Source organism: Arvicola amphibius, chromosome X (assembly GCF_903992535.2).
Source record: "Arvicola amphibius chromosome X, mArvAmp1.2, whole genome shotgun sequence".
Taxonomy (NCBI): domain Eukaryota; kingdom Metazoa; phylum Chordata; class Mammalia; order Rodentia; family Cricetidae; genus Arvicola; species Arvicola amphibius.
In genome coordinates, this window is record NC_052065.1 from 70,745,431 (window position 1) to 70,764,722 (window position 19,292).

At 39.1% G+C, this 19,292-nt stretch overlaps 1 protein-coding gene across 1 annotated transcript in view; it reads right to left on the reverse strand.

Moving 5' to 3' along the window:
• Hdx (highly divergent homeobox) overlaps positions 1-19,292 on the reverse strand; it is a 113,459-nt gene that overhangs the window by 60,046 nt on the left and 34,121 nt on the right. The window lies entirely within an intron of this gene.

Below are 19,292 nucleotides of genomic sequence, written 5' to 3' on the forward strand. Positions count from 1 at the left end.
ATAGTCTATAGAATGGGTGAAAAACCTTTGCTAGCTATCTTCCAACAGGAAATTAAATACCAAAAAAACAGATAAACTGGGCTGAGGATGCAGAAGAATATTTGCCTAGCATATACTTGGGAGGTGGAGGCAGAAAGATCAGGCATATAACTCAATACTAAGTCAAACTGGGTACATGAGATCTTGCTTCCCATAAATAAGCAAACAAAAACAAAACAAAAATGGGTGAGCGAACTTAATAGATAGTTCACAAACCAAGTATAAATGACCAATAAACTATATGTCTTTAGCTATCGGGTAAATGAAAATCAAATGATATTGAGATTTCATATCACCCATTTGAATAGTTGTCATTGTAATCAAGAAACAAAGAACAAATGCTAGCAATGGTAGAGGTCTTTATATAGTGTGTGAATATAAATTAATAACTTACTACAAAAATCATTAGTGACCCCCCACCAAAACAACTAAAGCTATCATATGATCTAGTTATACCACTCCTAGATATATACTTAAAGGAATTAATGTCAGTATACAGCAGAGATGGCCATATATTCAGGTTTGTTGTGGTGCTATTCATAATAATTGGGTTACAGAATCAGCTTAGGTGCCATGGATGGATTACAGATAAAGAAGAATGTAATACTGTTGCTGTAGGAAAAACAATGGAATTGGAGATCATCATGTTAATTGAAATAAGCCAGATTTAGGATGACAAATATCACATGTTTTCTCTCATACTTGGATCTAGACAAAACAATCAAAAAACAATACACCAGCAAAACAGGGATTATCTGAGCATAAATAAGGGATTTGAAGGAAAAGGGAGGGGAAACAAGAGGGAGGGAATAAAAAATTGTTATGTACGTATGTATGAAATTGCCACAATAAAACCCATTATTTTTACTAGATATATGATACTAAAAATAAAACAGAAAAACATAATCTCTGAAGCAAACAAAACATTAGGCTTTTCACTGTGCTTACTGTCCATCAATGATGAACTTTGACCACTATAGGCTCCTGCTTCTGTGATGCTCTATCTCACAGAAATATCAAAAACATGGAGACAAGTAACCAATTAAGCCCTCTGGAATTGTACACCAAAACAAAATAACTTTTCAAGTTGCTTATTCAAGTACTTTGTTGCAGAGATGAGAAAAAAAACTAATGAAGAGGTTCCAAGGCAAAATGTCATATAAATGGAAGCATAGAATTACAGCTTGTAGAACTAGATTCTTCTTAATATATATGATTATATATAAATACATAAATATGTGTGTGCATGCATGCATGCATGTGAGTGCATTGAATGTAGAATCCTTCAGAAGTATTGGATTCTTCTGGAGCTATAGTTATAGGCAATTATAAGCTGCCCAATGTGGGTACTGGGAATCAAAATTGGGTCCTCTACGATAGCACTATGTGCTCTTATTGCTGAACCATCTCTTCAGCCCATTAGCAATATAAATTTAAGATGCACTGTTATTTTTGCTTGTCTTCATTCTCTTATCACAGTCACTGAATACCCATCAATTGTATGGATGAATAGCATTTTGCTTATCTGTCAACTAAATAGCATACTGGTTATTTACAGTTTTTGATGATTAAAAACAAGATGCTATTAATAATTATATTTGGATGGACATACATTTTCTGATTGGTTGAGCAAATAACAAGGAATCACGTGCTGGATTATTGGAAAGGCTATTTTTATTTTTTTACTTTCTAAGAAACTACCATACAACCTTTCAAATTGGTTACAACACATTTCATTCTTGCTGGCAATAACTATGACTTATTATTTTTTGAAATCAGTAATTTATCCTAGTTTTTGGATATACATTTTCTATTAAGTACATGCCTTTTTAATTGGATATATTTTAAAATAACATGAAATTTCTTTATATGGACCCTTCATAAAATTGCTTTTTTATGAAACTTCCAGATTTTTAAAATATTCTTAAGATGTAATTGTATTTTTTATAGCTTAAAATCTATTTGTGCTAAAATTTATGCTTGCTTAGGAACTATTTCTTAAAGTCTGGAACTATTCACTCCATTATGATTTTAGTGAAATAAATTATAGTAACTACATAATTTTCATCAATCATCTTAAAATGTGATACACTCTATATTAGCATTCATAAAGTGCTAGATTCTGGTTGAACTTTTAGTTGCTTCATTGTTGAAGAATAAAATTAATCCAAATCTAAAATAAGGAAATTTAGAAGTACTAATACTTAAAATAAGGGTAGAATGGAATATTCTTCACATTTTAAATGACATTTAAAAGGTTCAAACCTGGGTAGAACACTTGCTTAGTACATGTGATGTCCTGGTTTTAAACCACAGAAGGTAGAAAATGAAAACCCAAATTAATTTTGTTGGCACTGAGAACGAGCTAGGTTGTTTTGTTTTGTTTTGTTTTCATATGAGGATGAGACTTGGTAGGTAAGGAGTTAGATAGGAACACTTCAGTTGCATCTTGCTAGCTATGTCTTCTGGTTAGGTAGGGAATTAGAGAGAATCAAGGTTAACTGTGTCACTTGGTTAACTGTGTCACTTAAATATTAGAATGTCCCTTGTAGTTACATATCCTTGAAGGTACAGTTGGGTTTCTCTCATTCCATCAGAAACTCAGGGATCACGGAATTCTCCCAGTTCTAACACAGGCACACTAACGAAGGTCTCCATTCTTAAAACACCCTCCCTTCACTGTCTCACTTACTTTGTGGTTTTGATACTCCCCTTTGAGCTTTTCAAGAGGATCATGGGAGATTGTAAACCACCATAATTTAAAAAAAATGGAAAAGGGGCAATGCACATACATGACTATATTACTATTCTCATAAATATTCATAAAAATTATTAAAAGTCCACAACATAGAACCCAGTGAGGTGTTAGCTACCCCTTCAGGTCAGCCCCTTTCAAGCTCTAATTACTCTCTGAAGTGAAATATTTGCTTTGCTTTGCTAAATAAACTTTTATTTAAACATTCTGTGTCTCTTGGCCAAGTCTTTTCTTTTGAGAAGACAAGAAATGGAGGGGTGGGGGGGACCAGTATAAATATATTGTCAAGGCTGATCATAGTGCTCAAGATCACTTAGAGCCAGTCTGCAAGTAGTCAAAACTACAACTACATCAAACCTGGTGTTTTTTTTTTCCAATTCTTTATCTAAGACAACATATTGTAAAATTATCGTTGAGATTTTATATAATAATCAAAAGACCAAAATCTATGTCTTTACTTCTTTTGAACACATGTAGAAGTACCTAAAAGATTTCATGTTCAAAGTACGTTGATTTCAATGTATTGATTTGAATCTGAGTGTGTTTTTTCTTATTTGTGTGTTTTTACTAATTTGAATACACTAGAGTAGAAATGGACAGCATTTAATATAGATATTTGAATTGTCTGATAGACCAATACTAAGTCATAAATTATAGATTTGGTAATCAGACTAAGTGACATTCTGGTGGGCTACATGGCCACTAGACAATAACCTTTAAATAGCCATGTATAACTTTCTTTTAACTAAGTTTGTTAAACTTAATTTAAACTTTCTAGAAATAAAATGTCTAGATACATAATAGAAATTTCAAAATATTTATCATAAAATGTGAAATGTTAAACATTCAAGTTTTATATAATAGTTGCCCAATTGCAGTTAAATGTGTTCTACACTTAACAATATTGAATCAAAATAAAACCACATTACAGTAAGGGAAAGACAGGAAAAACTCTCTCTCTCTCTCTCTCTCTCTCTCTCTCTCTCTCTCTCTCTCTCTTTCTCTCTGTGTGTGTGTGTGTGTGTGTGTGTGTGTGCGTGTGTGTGTTTCTGTTATAGACAAGGTCTCATGTAACCCAGGTTGTGCTAGAATTCACTATGAAGTTGAGGATGGCTCTGAACTTCTAATTCCCTTGCCTGAACTTCTCCCAGTGTTGAGACTGACATGCATCACCATATCCAGCTCATGTAATCCTAGACGTTGAACCAAGGGCTTTGTGCATGAAAGGCAAGTACTCTACCAATTAATCTACATCCCCAGCATGAGTGTGTGTGTGTGTGTGTGTGTGTGTGTGTATTTTGATAGGGTCACATTATTATGCAGCTCTGCCTGGCCTGGAACTTATTATGTACAACAAATGACTTAAACTTACAGAGATGCACAAACCTTTGCTTCTAAAATGTGCTAAGATTCAAGGTATGCACCATCATACCCCACTGTGTGCTTTCTAAAATCACCTTTTAAGCAAACCAGAATGATAATCTCATTTTAAAAACTTTAGCGCAAAATTCTTAGTTTTCAACTAAGCATTTAAAAAGAGCTTGTTTTAATAGGCAGTGAATTGTTCTAAACACATGACTCAACAAAAAGAATTAATTTCTTAGATTACAGAGAATATTTGAATTTTAAACATACTTTTAAAACAGATTCATATTGTTAAAATCTATAGATCTTTTATGACGCCTATTACAGGCACTTGTGTTTTTCTAATCACAGAGCTATGATACATGTACAGAACACAAAGCAGTCCTATGTTCAGCAAACTTAGAACCAAGTAGCACAGCTTTTGAAAAACCACCAAGTTAATTTTTGTTCAACAGTTAACTGATACTGTGGTCAAATGAGCAAATCTATCATTTTTAAGTAGAGAATACTATAACATAGATGATGGCTTACTACTTCCAGTATCACAATAAGACTTCAGGGGCTGCTAGAGGGAGTGGCAATGTCTGATCAGACCATAGGAGCATCCACACTGGGGTAACTGGCTCGCTTGTCTCCTCCTTCTCAAATCACAACACTTTAAGTATGCAAGAGGAGAAGTCGATTTGTCTCTACAGGAGTCAGGAAGTGTAGGTGGCAGCTTAAGCCAGAGTAGGGCTGCAAACAAATTACATAGAGCAAAAAAGTAGCCACAGGGGTAAGATTGGATGTGGGACCCTCCTGGGATTTCCAAAGTAACTGTCTTGTGTGTATTTCCCTGGTGCTGGGGCGAGGGGGAATGTGGGGGGTTTTGGAGAGCAAGAAGTTTTTCAGGGATCTGTCCATCCACAGCATGTAACCACTTGAAGATTGCATGTAGGGCAGGGCTGTCTCTACTCCAGTTCTGTGGAGCTAAAAATTCCAGTCTTTACATGTTTTCTTCTTGAATGGATTTCCCTCCTCCCCTTTCTTTACCTCCTGCCTATGTCTGTGTACTTTGCCTTTCTAACAGTGCTGGGAGTCAGCAGGGGTTTTCTTGCTCATTTTAATTTTCCATTAAAATAAAATAAAATAAAAGGCCAAGGGCTGGGTTAGGCTAATCTCAGGAACTCTCACAAAAAAAAAAAAAAAAATAGGTGAGTCCTAGGCACCAGAATTGTGCCCACAAAAGAATCCCTCCTCCTAATCCCACAAAAGAATGGTATGCAGGGGGCATGCCGGCGAAAAGTAGGCAGGGAGCCAGTTTGCTGGCTGGCCAGTAAGAGAAGATCTTTGGGCGGGTCCTGTAGGTCAAATCACAATGGGTACCAGATGGCCCTGTGTGGGAAGTTAGGTAGTGGATTTCTGAGACATGATGGATTTGGTGGGAAAGTGGAGGCCAGTGTATAGGTGGCGGGGGGGGGGGGGGGTTCTGGGCAATCCCACAGTTCATCCCCATTGGGGGCTAGCTGTGCTTTAAATGCTGCTACCATGCGCAGAGACGAAGAGCTCAGTGGAGTCCTTCCTGAAAGAAAAGGCTTGGTGGTGGTGGGGGAGTAACAGGCTGTTTAACAGAGATATGACCATTTCTGTCTTTCCGACAGGGGATAAGGCGCCTCCTTCCATTTCTTTTATCCAATCATAGCTGCTGCTTATTGGAGAGCTGCATAGGGTATAGAAATCATGATGGGGTTTATATCTACGCCTTTTTCCATCAGCCTTGTTGCAGTGCTATTGCCTGCTGCTCATTTTGGTGCTGGCTGGGCTCAAATAATAGGTGAGGTGGTCGCATAATTATTCTTGCGGCTGGAACATCTGGGTCAGCACTGTGATGTGGAACACACCGGAAGCAACGAAGCTCTCTGGAAATTGGTTGTTGCATCCAGCGTGAGGGGTTCACTGCTTTTCTGGTTTCGGTTCATTTTTGGTTCATTGAAGATTGCCGCTTTGCTCCGCATAAAACTCTCGCATCAAGTAATTCAAGTACATAGATAGCCATCTCCTCGACTCCCATGGTAATGTGATACAGCCACAAATACAGCAAAGGATATATGCATTGTATTTTCCTGCAGGATGTCCTTAAATATGATACTTAACGATGGTTCAGCGCCAAAAACCTGGCGCAGCAGTTGCTGTGCCTTAATTTTGCTACTCTGGTCAGACTGGACAATGTCTTATGCTGTGCCTTCTAGCCTAGTGGACACTCTTTGGACATCTGCTTGACCTTGGCGTTCTCTTTATCTCTTCCTAAAACCATCATCCTTGTCCTTGACACTAGTTTTTCCTACTTCTTAAACTTTGGTGTGTGCCTGACTGCAGGTTGAAAAAGCTGTATACGATGGCTTAGGAAAATGGCCACAGCCCCTGAATAAAATGGCACAGTGCACGGAAAAAAGCTCCAAGGTGCTCCGATCCCAGTGAGGAGGCAGAGGGCGCCCACAGGAAGCTGGAGGAGGATTTTTGATTGGTTTGTTTGCTTTCAAACTGTATTTATGTGTTTCAGGAGTTTAAATACTTTTATTTGCTGCATGCACAATGCACTGTCTGCATTACTAGAAGAGCTGAGAGACAATGTCCCCACATCATGATCATATCTCGCAGTTTACCTCATAGGAATTCCATCTTAATAGACTAACACTAACTAGCAGGTAAATTCTAACCACAGGTATGGACACAGCACTTACTTCCCATGGTCCAGAAAAAAAAAATAGAATAATTATGGATGGAGTGTGGGAGGCAGACGTAACAGTGTAATGGGAGAATCAATATAAGAGCAGTATGAAGAGGATGGATGGGGGTGAGGTAGGGAATATAGGGAGGAGCAGCTAAAACTAAGGGGCATTTGAGGGGTTAGATGGAAACCTAACACAGTAGAAGTTTTCTCAAATATATAACTGTATGAAGACAATCTAAATGAAACTGCCAAATTACAGAGGAAATGGAGCCTCAGCTGGAAATCTCTTGCCATCAAATGAAGCCTCCAGTTATGGAAATAGATTATATCTAATCCAATTTGTTGGCCAAAGAGGTATCATGATATTCCCAAAACAACCCTGCTCATGACAAGGCTATTTATTGGCTGCTCTCCATAAAGTAACATTAAGGCCCTATTGCTGAAGACTAAACTTACCTGACTCTATTGAACATAGAGGAGTAGAGCTGGTGCCTTCCTGTAGCCTTTACTCCTATGGACTAGTGTTCATGGTACTAGAAGTTACTCTGTTTGCTACCGTAGGAGAAAGGTAAACACCAACCCGGCTACAAACCTGTTAACTTGCCTGGAAGATATGCTGTATGCAATGGACTCACAAAACTTGTGGAGGCAACCAACCAATGTCTGATTTGATTTAAGGCCTATTCCATGAAATGGAACCCATCCCTGATACTTCTCGGTATGGATTTGAATGGGGGGAGAAGCATGAGGGATCTGGGGGGAATTGAAAAAGGGAAAACAGTAATCAGAATATAGTGTATGGAAAACAATCAATTTTCAATAAAAGAAACATTGAAATAAACAAGCAATTTTATTTGGGTGGAAAGTTTAAGGTTTAAAAGTAAATACAATAAAGGAAATAAAGTACTCATGATAAAAATGTTATGAGATTTTCTTCTTATGGAAAGTGCATACCATCATTTATTTTCTCAATAGGTAATTAAAGAGTGTAGCTCACTTATTTCACTGGCTTTTCAGTTATAAAAAGCAGTCCATGTTTGCATATATATACATATGTGTACATATATTTATTAGATAAAATTTTACTGTAAAAATATTCATTGATTTGAAATATACTCCATATTTAATTAAATGTGAATAGAAAAAGAAAAAAATTCATTTAATGTTTTGTTTATAAAGAAGAGTCCAAAGAGATAAAGAGCTCAACCAGTAAGAATGTTAAGTCAAGTGTCTGTAATTTTTAGAAAAGCTCAATTCCTATTAAACTCAGCCATTCAACTTTTGAATTATGATTACACATAACTGGGACAACTTATTTTCCCTAAGGTTTTAATATCCTGTTTTTTACATAAATTAAAAACTTCAAACCAGACTAATGCTTTCTTTTTTTAATTATTTGAACTGTGCTTGTATACGTCAGTTTACAACTTTTCAAAAAGTGCACCAAAACAGAAAAGCTGGTAGAAATTTTAAAACTGTTTTAGGGTCCTTTTCAAGTCTGCAGTGTAAGTCAGGCATATGGCGGGTGACTCATAGTAAACATAACTCAATCAAGAAATGATTACTAATGTAATGGACACTAGGCTGTAGGGCCCGGGTCTGCCCTTGTTCCTGGGGCTCACCTTGAGGACGGTTTCTGGTCAGACGACTAAGCACCCTGTTTGTTCCTGTGCTCCCTCTGCCCCGCCTGGTGATTTGTTGTAGGGCATTGTTGACTCTATTGTTGGTATGGTAATTTCCCACCTGCCTAGGTGGGAGTCCTTGTGCAGCAGTTAGATATGGTAATTTCCCACCTGCCTGGGTGGAATTCCTTGGGCAGGAGTCGGGTATATAAGATTTTCCCCAAGGCTAAATAAACGGCATTCGGCTGATCTCCTTTCGAATGACCCATGTCTCTTTGTGTGTTCTTTCAATCTCCAGGCCCTTGTCCGACTCGCGTAAGGTACAGTGGCACGCGAACTGTACCGAGGCAGTAACACAGAATTGGGTGTTACAATTGGAGGCCCCGCCGGGATCATCAACTGCAGTCGGAGACCCATCTGCGAGATCGGGAAGTAGGGATTCCTGAGAGGTCGCCCTCGGAAGTCTGGCCAGCAAGTAAGAAATTGAGTGGTGAGGGTGTATTGGTTATGGGTGCTAGTAATTCTGTTCCAGTGTTAAGGGGCCGGTTAACAGGCCAGTTGTTAAGTCTTTTGGAGAAACAAGGCACAGGTATTAAAGTTGAGACAGCACAAGAGATCGTTAAGACGGTTTTAGAATTTAGTCCCTGGTTTCTACATGCAGGGGGTTTTAATATTACTGATTGGGAGCAGGTAAAGGCTGACCTTCAAAATGCTCTAAAAGATCGAGGGCCAGAAGAATTCCCCATAGTGATATTTTCGCTATGGCGCTTAGTCAGAGATGCTCTTCTCAGTGATGATGTTAAAGTAAAAGAGCAATTAGAGAATTTGAACAAAACCCTTGAGGAGATTCAGGAGGTAGAATCTGTGAGTTCTATTAAGAGTTTTGAGGAACAGGAAGTTAAGAGTATTAGAAGGGATATAGAACAGGAAGAAGAAATTTTAGAAAAGGAGATCGCACTGATAAAAAGGAAGTTAGAAAAAGAGGAAAGGAAGGAAGCAAACAGAGATGTCTCCATGAGACCTCCGCCGCAAAATACATTTCTTGACACTTCAAATCCTTATACCAGTGCTTCCGCCCCTATAGACTTAGAGGCAGAAATCCGAGAGATCCAAAACAGATTAAATAATCTAAGTAGAGAGAGGCAGATTTATCCTGTTGTGGAAACTATTGATCCGCAAGGACAGAAGGTCAGGCAGCATAACCCCCTGGCCTTTAAGGATATTAAGCAGTTAAAAGAAGCAGTTATGGATTATGGACCTCATGCTCCTTTCACTATAGCTTTTTTTGGAATCCTTTGCAGAACTCAACCTTATACCCAATGACTGGATGCAGCTTTGCAGGGCTTGTCTTTCGGGGGGAGATTATTTGTTATGGAGAGGTGAAATGCAGGAAAATTGCAAAAAGACAGCACGGGAAAATGCCGAGGCGGGTTTCCCCCAGCATAACCTTGACAAGTTAACTGGTGAAGAACAGTATGCTGGTTTAGCAGCACAGATTGCATATGATCCTTGTCATATGATTTTTGTCAAGAGGTTTTACACCCCCATAGAAATGGAAATTTAAATGTCTTTATCTGGTTATGCAGGGACATTTATGGCACTTAAGTGATGGGTAGGGTAATTGTTTCTGCCCTTAAGGAAGGTCAAGCTGAAGCCAGGTTAAGGAATTGTTTTCAATATGGAAGGTCGGGACACAACAAAAGGAACTGCCCTGCTGGTAAAGGGATGGTTAATCAGCCCAGGAAAAAAGCCAGGTGTAATGGCACGAGCCTTTAATCCCAGCAACTAGACCCAGCTACTAGAGACAGAGACTGGTGGAACTCTATGAGTTTAAGACCAGCCTGGTCTACAGAGTGAGTTCCTAGAACAGCTAGAGGCAGGATGCATAGTGACATCCACTTCTCCTTGGAATACTCTTATCTTTGTTATTAAGAAAAAATCTAGTAAATGGAGGTTGCTGTAAGATCTTAGAGCAGTAAATAATTATGGACATTCTACAGGGAAATCCAGACCCAACCTCCTTTCTTGAGTTGACACCTCAGGCAAAGAAATGTATTACTTTAATTGAGAAAAAGCTTGCCTCTGCTCATACTCATTATATTGACTATAGTCAGCCGTTGCTATTGATAATTTTTCCCTCTCAGCATAGTCCTACTGGAGTTTTTTGGCAGCGAGGACCCATCCTATGGGTACATGAACGCGTGTCACCTGTAAAAATTGTTATCTCGTACCCATCAGCTGTGCTACGTGTTATTCAGAAAGGGTATAAACTTAGTTTGCAAACCTTTGGAATGTTGCCTGATAAGGTTATTACGCCTTATACCCAGGCAGAAATGATGGTTACAAAATTTTGCTGAAGATTGGACCTTGTTTTTATGCACTAATCCCTGCAAGTTTGATAATCATTATCCTTCTGATAAGTTGGTCACCTTTTTCAAAAATCATCCGGTATGTTTCCCTAAAGTTATTTCTTTGCAGCCTCTGGCAGGGGCTCGGAATGTGTTTACTGATGGATCTTCCACAGGGAGAGCTGTGGTAGCCTCCCCTCCTGATTTTGATATTCAGCCTGTTGATACTAAATCTGCTCAGGTGGCTGAATTGATCGCTGTACAAATGGCATTAGAGAAATATGCTGATATTCCATTTAACCTTTTTACTGATAGTCAGTATATAAGCAAAATTCTTGCACCTTTGGAAACTGCAGCTTATATTGCCTCTGTATCTCGAGTCCAGACGCAGTTATTGGCTATTCAAACTTTGCTTTGGGCCCGGTCTGTTCCCATTTACGTAGGGCATTTACGGGCTCATACTGACCTCCCTGGTCCCTTGAGCGAGGGGAATGCATTGGCTGATCAGCTTACCCGCCAAATTTGTGCGGTTAGTCTAGAATCTTATGAAGCCGCGGAAAAAGCTCATAATCGTTTTCATCTCAATGCTGGGTCGTTAAGATTTCATTTTAAGATATCTCGAGAGCAAGCCACTGATATTGTTAAAAAATGTTCTCTGTGTACAGAACTTTTAACTGTTCCCCATTTGGGAGTTAATCCTCGTGGGCTTGCTCCTAATCATTTATGGCAAATGGATGTTACCTATGTTCCTTCTTTTGGGCGTTTGCAATATGTTCACGTAACCGTGGATACATATTCTCATCTTATTTTTGCCTCAGCTCATACAGGGGAAAAATTACGTGATGTTAAAAGTCACTGTCTCCAGGCCTTTGCCTACATGGGAGTTCCAAAAACTGTAAAAACTGATAATGGGCCAGCCTACACCAGCTCTGGCTTTACTAAATTTTGTTCTGACTTTTTCATTTCCCATAAAACGGGAATACCTTATAATCCTCAAGGACAAGCTATAGTGGAACGAGCACATCGTACGCTCAAAGCCTATCTGCATAAAACAAAAACGGGGGAATATGGTTCTACCCCCAGAGATCATTTGTCTTTTATTTTATACATTTTAAATTTTTTGACTGTTGATGCTCAATCTCATACCGCTGCTGACCGGCACTGGCGGCCAGATTCTTCCGGGATGCCTCATGTTAAATGGAAGAATCTAGCAGATGGCACCTGGTATGGTCCAGATCCTGTACTAGTGTGGGGAAGAGGGGCTGTTTGTGTTTTCCCACAGGATGCTGACAATCCAATATGGGTACCTGAGCGTCTGGTGCGTGCTGTGGATTTTCCCGTCCAGAAGCCTGAAGACAGGACAGAGCCAAGAGATCAAGTAGATACTGGCTTGTCTACTGAAGAGTTGCTGGGATCCTGAGGAGCTAGCTGTGGTGGTCCGAGTGCTAAGGACCTATCTACCCATCCCATGATAATGCAGCCATTGCTGCGGCTGCCAGAGCAGCTAGAGCTGCTGGATTTTCCATTAGTCAGTCAGTTGCTTCTGCTTGCACAATGGATACCCTCTCAGGGCAGGTTGCAAATGCCTTGGCCATTCAAATTGAGCTAAATTTACAAATGAATATTGCAATTAATTTTGCTATTGGTTGTGGTTAAAGTCCACTGCTAGGTTAAAGGCTTATTGCTGTTTTTCATGGACCCTGGAGTATACAATTTACTAATTGGCTCTTGAGATTATTCTAGTTTAATATACCAGGGTTCCTTTCACCAGTGCTGAGACCTTACTTAAAGGACTCCATTTTGGGCAGACTTATTAAGCAAGCACAGTCTCCTAAGGAATGCTTAAATGCACTGGAGCATCATCTTCATGGTTTCATGGTGCCAGAGCCAAAGGCAAACTCAGGTCAATGTTGCCACGTGGCAAGTCCTCTTAGCAATTGCCCCAGAGAATCTTTCAGCACAAATCTGGCTGAACTTGGTGTTGGGTGACTAGTGAGCCAATGACGGGAAAGGTTTTTGGGGGGCTACCCCAACCTAAGACAGGAAATGTGTTTTGACCTGAATGCTTTCCCATGACGGGTAAGGGGTATTGCCTGACGTCCAATGCCACCCAAGACAGGCCTAGTCATAATTTATATAAAAAGGGAGACCTGTAGGGCCCGGGTCTGCCCTTGTTCCTGGGGCTCACCTTGAGGACGGTTTCTGGTCAGACGACTAAGCATCCTGTTTGTTCCTGTGCTCCCTCTGCCCCGCCTGGTGATTTGTTGTAGGGCATTGTTGACTCTATTGTTGGTATGGTAATTTCCCACCTGCCTAGGTGGGAGTCCTTGTGCAGCAGTTAGATATGGTAATTTCCCACCTGCCTGGGTGGAATTCCTTGGGCAGGAGTGGGGTATATAAGATTTTCCCCAAGGCTAAATAAACGGCATTCGGCTGATCTCCTTTCGAATGACCCATGTCTCTTTGTGTGTTCTTTCAATCTCCAGGCCCTTGTCCGACTCGCGTAAGGTACAGTGGCGCGCGAACTGTACTGAGGGGGTAACACAGAATCGGGTGTTACACTAGGCCAAGCTAGAAAGTTCAAATATGGCTGGCAGTTAAGAAAAACAGCAAGAAAAACTGATGAATGTGGTATTATTGCCTAATATTAAGTACTATAAAGAAATTTAGATAAGGAAATAAGATAAAAAGTGACTTAAGGTGTAGAGTTTGGGGCTATAAGGACCATAAAAGGAAGCTTTTCTCAAAAGAATTATCTTTGAGTCAAGACCTAGAAAATGACATAGACACATACAATGATGTTTCTGATGAAATATTTTTAAAAATTATTTTTATTTGTGTACGTGTACGTGTATGAGTTTATGTGCACTATGTGTATGCAGGTAGATAGAAGCCAGAGAGCATCAAATCCCCTGGAACTGGAGTTATAGGCAGTTGTAAGTGCCCAATGTTTATGCTGAGAACTAAATATAGGTTCTCTGCAAAAGCAGCAGCAAATGTTCTTAATCACTAAGTTATCTCTCCAAGCTCCCCATCTAGGTATGCTTTTTAAATTAATATATCTTCCATTTTATAACCTCAAGTTATGAGATGGCTACACCAAAATCAATACAAAGCAAACTAAACAAAATTCCAGTAAGCAATACTCTCCCATGACTGTGTTTTTGTAAGAATTTTACAATTCTATTTTAATGACTGAACTTATGTTAGCAAATCAGAATGCTTTTGCCCTATATCTCAAATTAACAGTGCTGATTTAAAATTAATTCCATAGGAAACGAAGAAGAAATAGAAAACTAAAATTTTTGTGAGACAATCTGTTTAATTTGCCTCTAGAAACAGAGGATAGAGGTGTAAGGATATAAAATATTTAAAAAAGGTTGACATCATTTCTCTTTAAAAAGTATTTACTGTTACTTTTTCTTTGTTTGAGACAGTGTCTCATTGTGCACATTGGCTGACCTTAAACTCACTATGTAAACTAGGCTGGCCTCAAATTCACAGTGGTCTGCTTGCCTCTGCCTTCTGAGTTTTTTTTTAAATCAGATTACAAAGTAGCAGGTTTATGTCATACTTACAAATATTTTAAAAATTAAATTTGTTTTACAATATATTTCTACCATTTTGCTAAATACTCTACTTTGTAAGTTACTTTGATTTTTTAGGAACATAATATTTGTACATAATTAGGAGGTGATTAGTAAACCATTACTATTTGTTTATGGTAAATAGGCTCAAAATGCTCTCTGAACTATTTGAAATATAAAAATAATTTTTTAATTTTTTATTAAATTATATAATTTTTACAAATTTTCACCTCCTCCCCTCTTCCCATTTCCCTTTCCCTCCCCCAATTTCCCCTCCCCCTCCCTCTCCAGTCCAAGGAGCAGTCAGGACAATGGCACTGGGTTTTGATTCTACTGCATGTACTGGCTTTGTGGGAACCTAGTCTGTTTGGATCCTCACCTTCCTAGACCTGGATGGAGGTGGGAAGACCTTGGACTTCCCACGGGGTAGGGAACCCTGAAAAAGAATTATTTTTAATTATATCAACTCCACCGTGCCATAGACTACTAGAACTGACTGCACTTGTGTGGTTATTCTTCAAAGAGAGTAAAATTAGAAATTGAAATTTTTATTTTAATGACGAATTTGTATGGTACTATTTAATTGTTTTTTTTTTCCTGAAGAAGAATCACCTGTGTGAGTTTAAATTATTCCAAGCTATGGGCAATGGTACACACCTATGATCCCAGTACTTGGAAGGTGGAGGCAGAGGATCAGGAGTTTGTTATCTTCAGCTACCGTGAGCCTGGAGCCAGCCAGAGCTACATGAGACCCAATCTCAAAACTACCTAAAAGTAATATTCAGTATCTAAAATATTACAATCATCTTAGTTCTTTACTATGATTCTCAAAAGTCTGGAAATAGTGTGACTTTTCAAAATGAGTTTCAGTTCACTAGGAATGCATATCATTAAATGTGTCTTCAAGCTTTAAAATTTTCACCTTTTTTTACTATTTTCCTGAGTAAATTATCTATAACATAAACTACAATTTTAAGAACATGTCAGTGTACCTATAGAAGTGAAAAATAGTAGAAAGAGCATCATTAAAACTGTAAATAAATTAAGGCTTCATAGTCCTGTTCTTTTTTGAAAAAGTCATCTAAATTTTTAGTAAGATTAATTTGGTTCAATTAATTAATGCTAGTGAAATCTGATTACTGTACTCCAATCCGTAGAGCCAGGAGAGTATTCCACAAAATTGCATCATCATAAGAAATACATGGGACATGTATTAAGAATGTACTTTCCAGGTTCCCCCTAGAGAATCAGGGGGTGGAGTTCAAAGACGTACAATTTTTTTTTAACAAGCCCTTAGCTTAGCCTCCACCATCCTAACATACATATTTCAGTGGTTCTTATGGTCAGACAGTGCTGTAAACAACGTGCCCACTAAGTGGATCTTCCAGTTATTGACTGCTTTCTCCAGGTTTGTCCTGAATTCCAGGAGCAAAAAGAGATGGTCATTTATTTTCAGTTGGCTAGATAAAAGTATACCTTCCTTAGACCTCCAAACTTAAATGAAACAGACACGTACATGCCTTCATCATTCTATATTTCTTTTACACAAGCCTATGGAAACCCTGAAGGAACAAAAATTAAAACTAAACATGTTTCTACTAAAAAGAAAAGAAGATACAGGGACTCATGCCAAAAAAAAAAGACTGTAGCTTTTCCCTTTTCCTGATTATACTACAAGGAAAAACAGTAAGATTATACAATGTAAATAAGAAATAACCTGAATTTTTCTCAGTTCAATCATGTAAAATATATATAATATCCTTGCTATTATGACTTTGGTTTTTTTTATTTGCATAATCAACACAAATGCTTGTCCTGTTTTTTACACTTTTTTTTAGAAGGATTAGAGTGGGACAGTCTGTGAAATTATTAAAACGAACCATGGGAGAGCTTCAGAACATTTCTCATGCCATATCCTTTGGAGTATTGCCTCAAGAGCACTAGCACCAAAAGAAATAGTTGTAAAATGCTGTTAAATAAAAATAAAGCTCTCAACAAGAAAGAAAAAACATCACTGAACGATGAGATGGTGTAAAAGCTTGGAGTAAATATATGCAAACACATGACAAGTGATTAATATGCAGATAATATTAAGGAACTTAAACAACTCAAAGCAAAAAATAAATTAATTTTTAAGAGCAAGTGATCTTAAAAGATTTTTTAAAGAAGGTGTACAAGTGACCAGTAAATTGCTGCATACTCTTATCTAGGGAGAAGTAAACAGATATCTATGTACTTCAAACAGGGTATCAAGGATACATTAAATTTAGAATTTTAGCAAAGTCAAACCCTGGTGAACTAATAAGACTATTGGTGAAAATGGGTGAAGAGTAATTTAAAAGACCCTAAGTGACCCCAAATACCTGCATCACTACAGAGGCTCATTTCATTATAGATGACGACTTCATGTAAGATGAATCATAGAACACTCCATTCAGCAAACTTTCCACTTCCTATCTACTCTAGTGCCTCTCAAGATTCCTTGCATGGCAATCTAGTCTACTTCCAATATCCAGGAGGATAACTATATGTTTTTCTTTGGGTACATGTTCTTATTTAGCTTCTCTAGGATCAGGAATTATAGGCTCACTGACCTTTATTTATGTCTAGAATCCACTTATGAGTGAGTACATACCATATTCATATTTTTGGGTCTGGGTTACCTCACTCAGAATAGTGTTTTCTATTTTCATCCATTTGCATGCAAAATTCAAGATGTCATTGTGTTTTACCGCTGAGTAGTACTCTAATGTGTATATATTCCACACTTTCTTCACCCATTCTTCCACTGAAGGGCATCTAGGTTGTTTCCAGATTCTGGCTATTACAAATAATGCTGCTATGAACATAGTTGAACAAATGCTTTTGTAGTATGATGGGGCATCTCTTGGGTATATTCCCAAGAGTGGTATTGCTAGATCCTGGGGTAGGTTGATCCCGAATTTCCTGAGAAACCGCCACACTGATTTCCAAAGTGGTTGCACAAGTTTGCATTCCCACCAGCAATGGATGAGTGTACCCCTTACTCCACATCCTCTCCAGCAAAGGCTATCATTACTGTTTTTTATTTTAGCCATTCTGACAGGTGTAAGATGATATCTCAAGTTGTTTTGATTTGCATTTCCCTGATCGCTAAGGAGGTTGAGCATGACCTTAAGTGTCTTTTGGCCATTTGAACTTCTTCTGTTGAGAATTCTCTGTTCAGTTCAGTGCCCCATTTTTAAATTTGGTTAATTAGGATTTTAAAGTCTAGTTTCTTGAGTTCTTTATATATTTTGGAGATCAGACCTTTGTCTGTTCTGGGATTGGTGAAGATCTTCTCCCAGTCAGTCTTTTTGTCTTAATGGCAGTGTCCTTTGCTTTACAGAGCTGCTCAGTTTCAGGAGGTCCCATTTATTAAATGTTGCCCTTAATGCCTGTGCTGCTGGGGTTATACATAGGAAGTGATCTCCTGTGCCCATGTGTTGTAGAGTACTTCCCACTTTCTCTTCTATCAGGTTCAGTGTGTTCAGATTGATATTGAGGTCTTTAATCCATTTGGACTTGAATTTTGTGCATGGTGATAGATATGGATCTATTTTCATTCTTCTATAGGTTGACATCCAGTTATGCCAGCACCATTTGTTGAAGATGCTTTCTTTCTTCCATTGTATACTTTTAGCTTCTTTGTCGAAAATCATGTGTTCATAAGTTTGTGAGTTAATTTCTGGGTCTTCTATTCGATTCCATAGGTCGACTTCTCTTTTTTTAAACTTTTTAAAGGTGGATTTTATTTATTTTATTCATTTTTTCTCATTTTTTATTAAAAATTTCCATCTCCTCTCCTCCTCTTCCCCCTTCCCTCCCCTCCCCTCCCCTCCACCTATACCCCCACTCCCTCCCTCTCCAGGCCAAAGAGCCATCAGGGTTCCCTACTCTATGTTAAGTCCAAGGTCCTCCCAACTCCCCCCAGGTCCAGGAAGGTGAGCAACCAAGCTGACAAGGCCCACACAGAGCCCATCCACGCAGTAGAATCCAAGCCCATCGCCATTGTCCTTGGCTTCTCAGTCAGCCTCCACCGTAGGCCACTTTCAGAGAGTCCGGTTTGGTCGCATGATTCATCAGTCCCATTCCAACTGGAGTTGGTGATCTCCTCTTAGTTCTGTCCCACCATCTCCATGGGTGAACGCACCCCTCACGGTCCTGACTTTCTTTCTCATGTTCTCCCTCCTTCTGCTCCTCATCAGGACCTTGGGAGCTCAGTCCGGTGCTCCAATGTGGGGCTCTGTCATTTTCTCCATCCATCGCCAGGTGAAGGTTCTTATTATCTTCTCAAGAACCCCGAATTATAGGCTCGATGTCCTCAGAAGACCCAGTGGAGGGCTAGTGTCTTTCTGCAGACATTCCTCGACCCCCTAATCTTTCTGGTCATTCTGCAGGGGTTTCTCCCCGCGCCTTCTGCCCTTCTCTTCCTATCCCATCCCAGCCTCCCTAAAGCACCGCTCCACTCCTTAGGGGCCACAAAACCGCAGGGCTTGGCCCTTTTGCGGCTGGGAGCCTGCTGGTCGTGAGGGGCGGGAAATCCTTTGTTTCACCCAGCTTGCCACCGGCAAGCTGGGCCTTTTGTCTGAGATACCTGCCCAGCAAGGATCCATTAACCTATAACTGAAGACCCAGAGGAGGGTGAGTGTCTTTCTGCAGACATTCCTCGACTTCTCTGTTTTTATGCCAATACCAAGCTGTTTTCAATACTGTAGCTCTGTAATAGAGTTTGAAGTCAGGGATAACATATAGTTATCCTTCTGGATATTGGAAGTAGACTAGATTGCCAGGCAAAAATTGGGATCTTGGGGGTGGGGGTGGGGTGGCGATAAGGGATGATGGGAG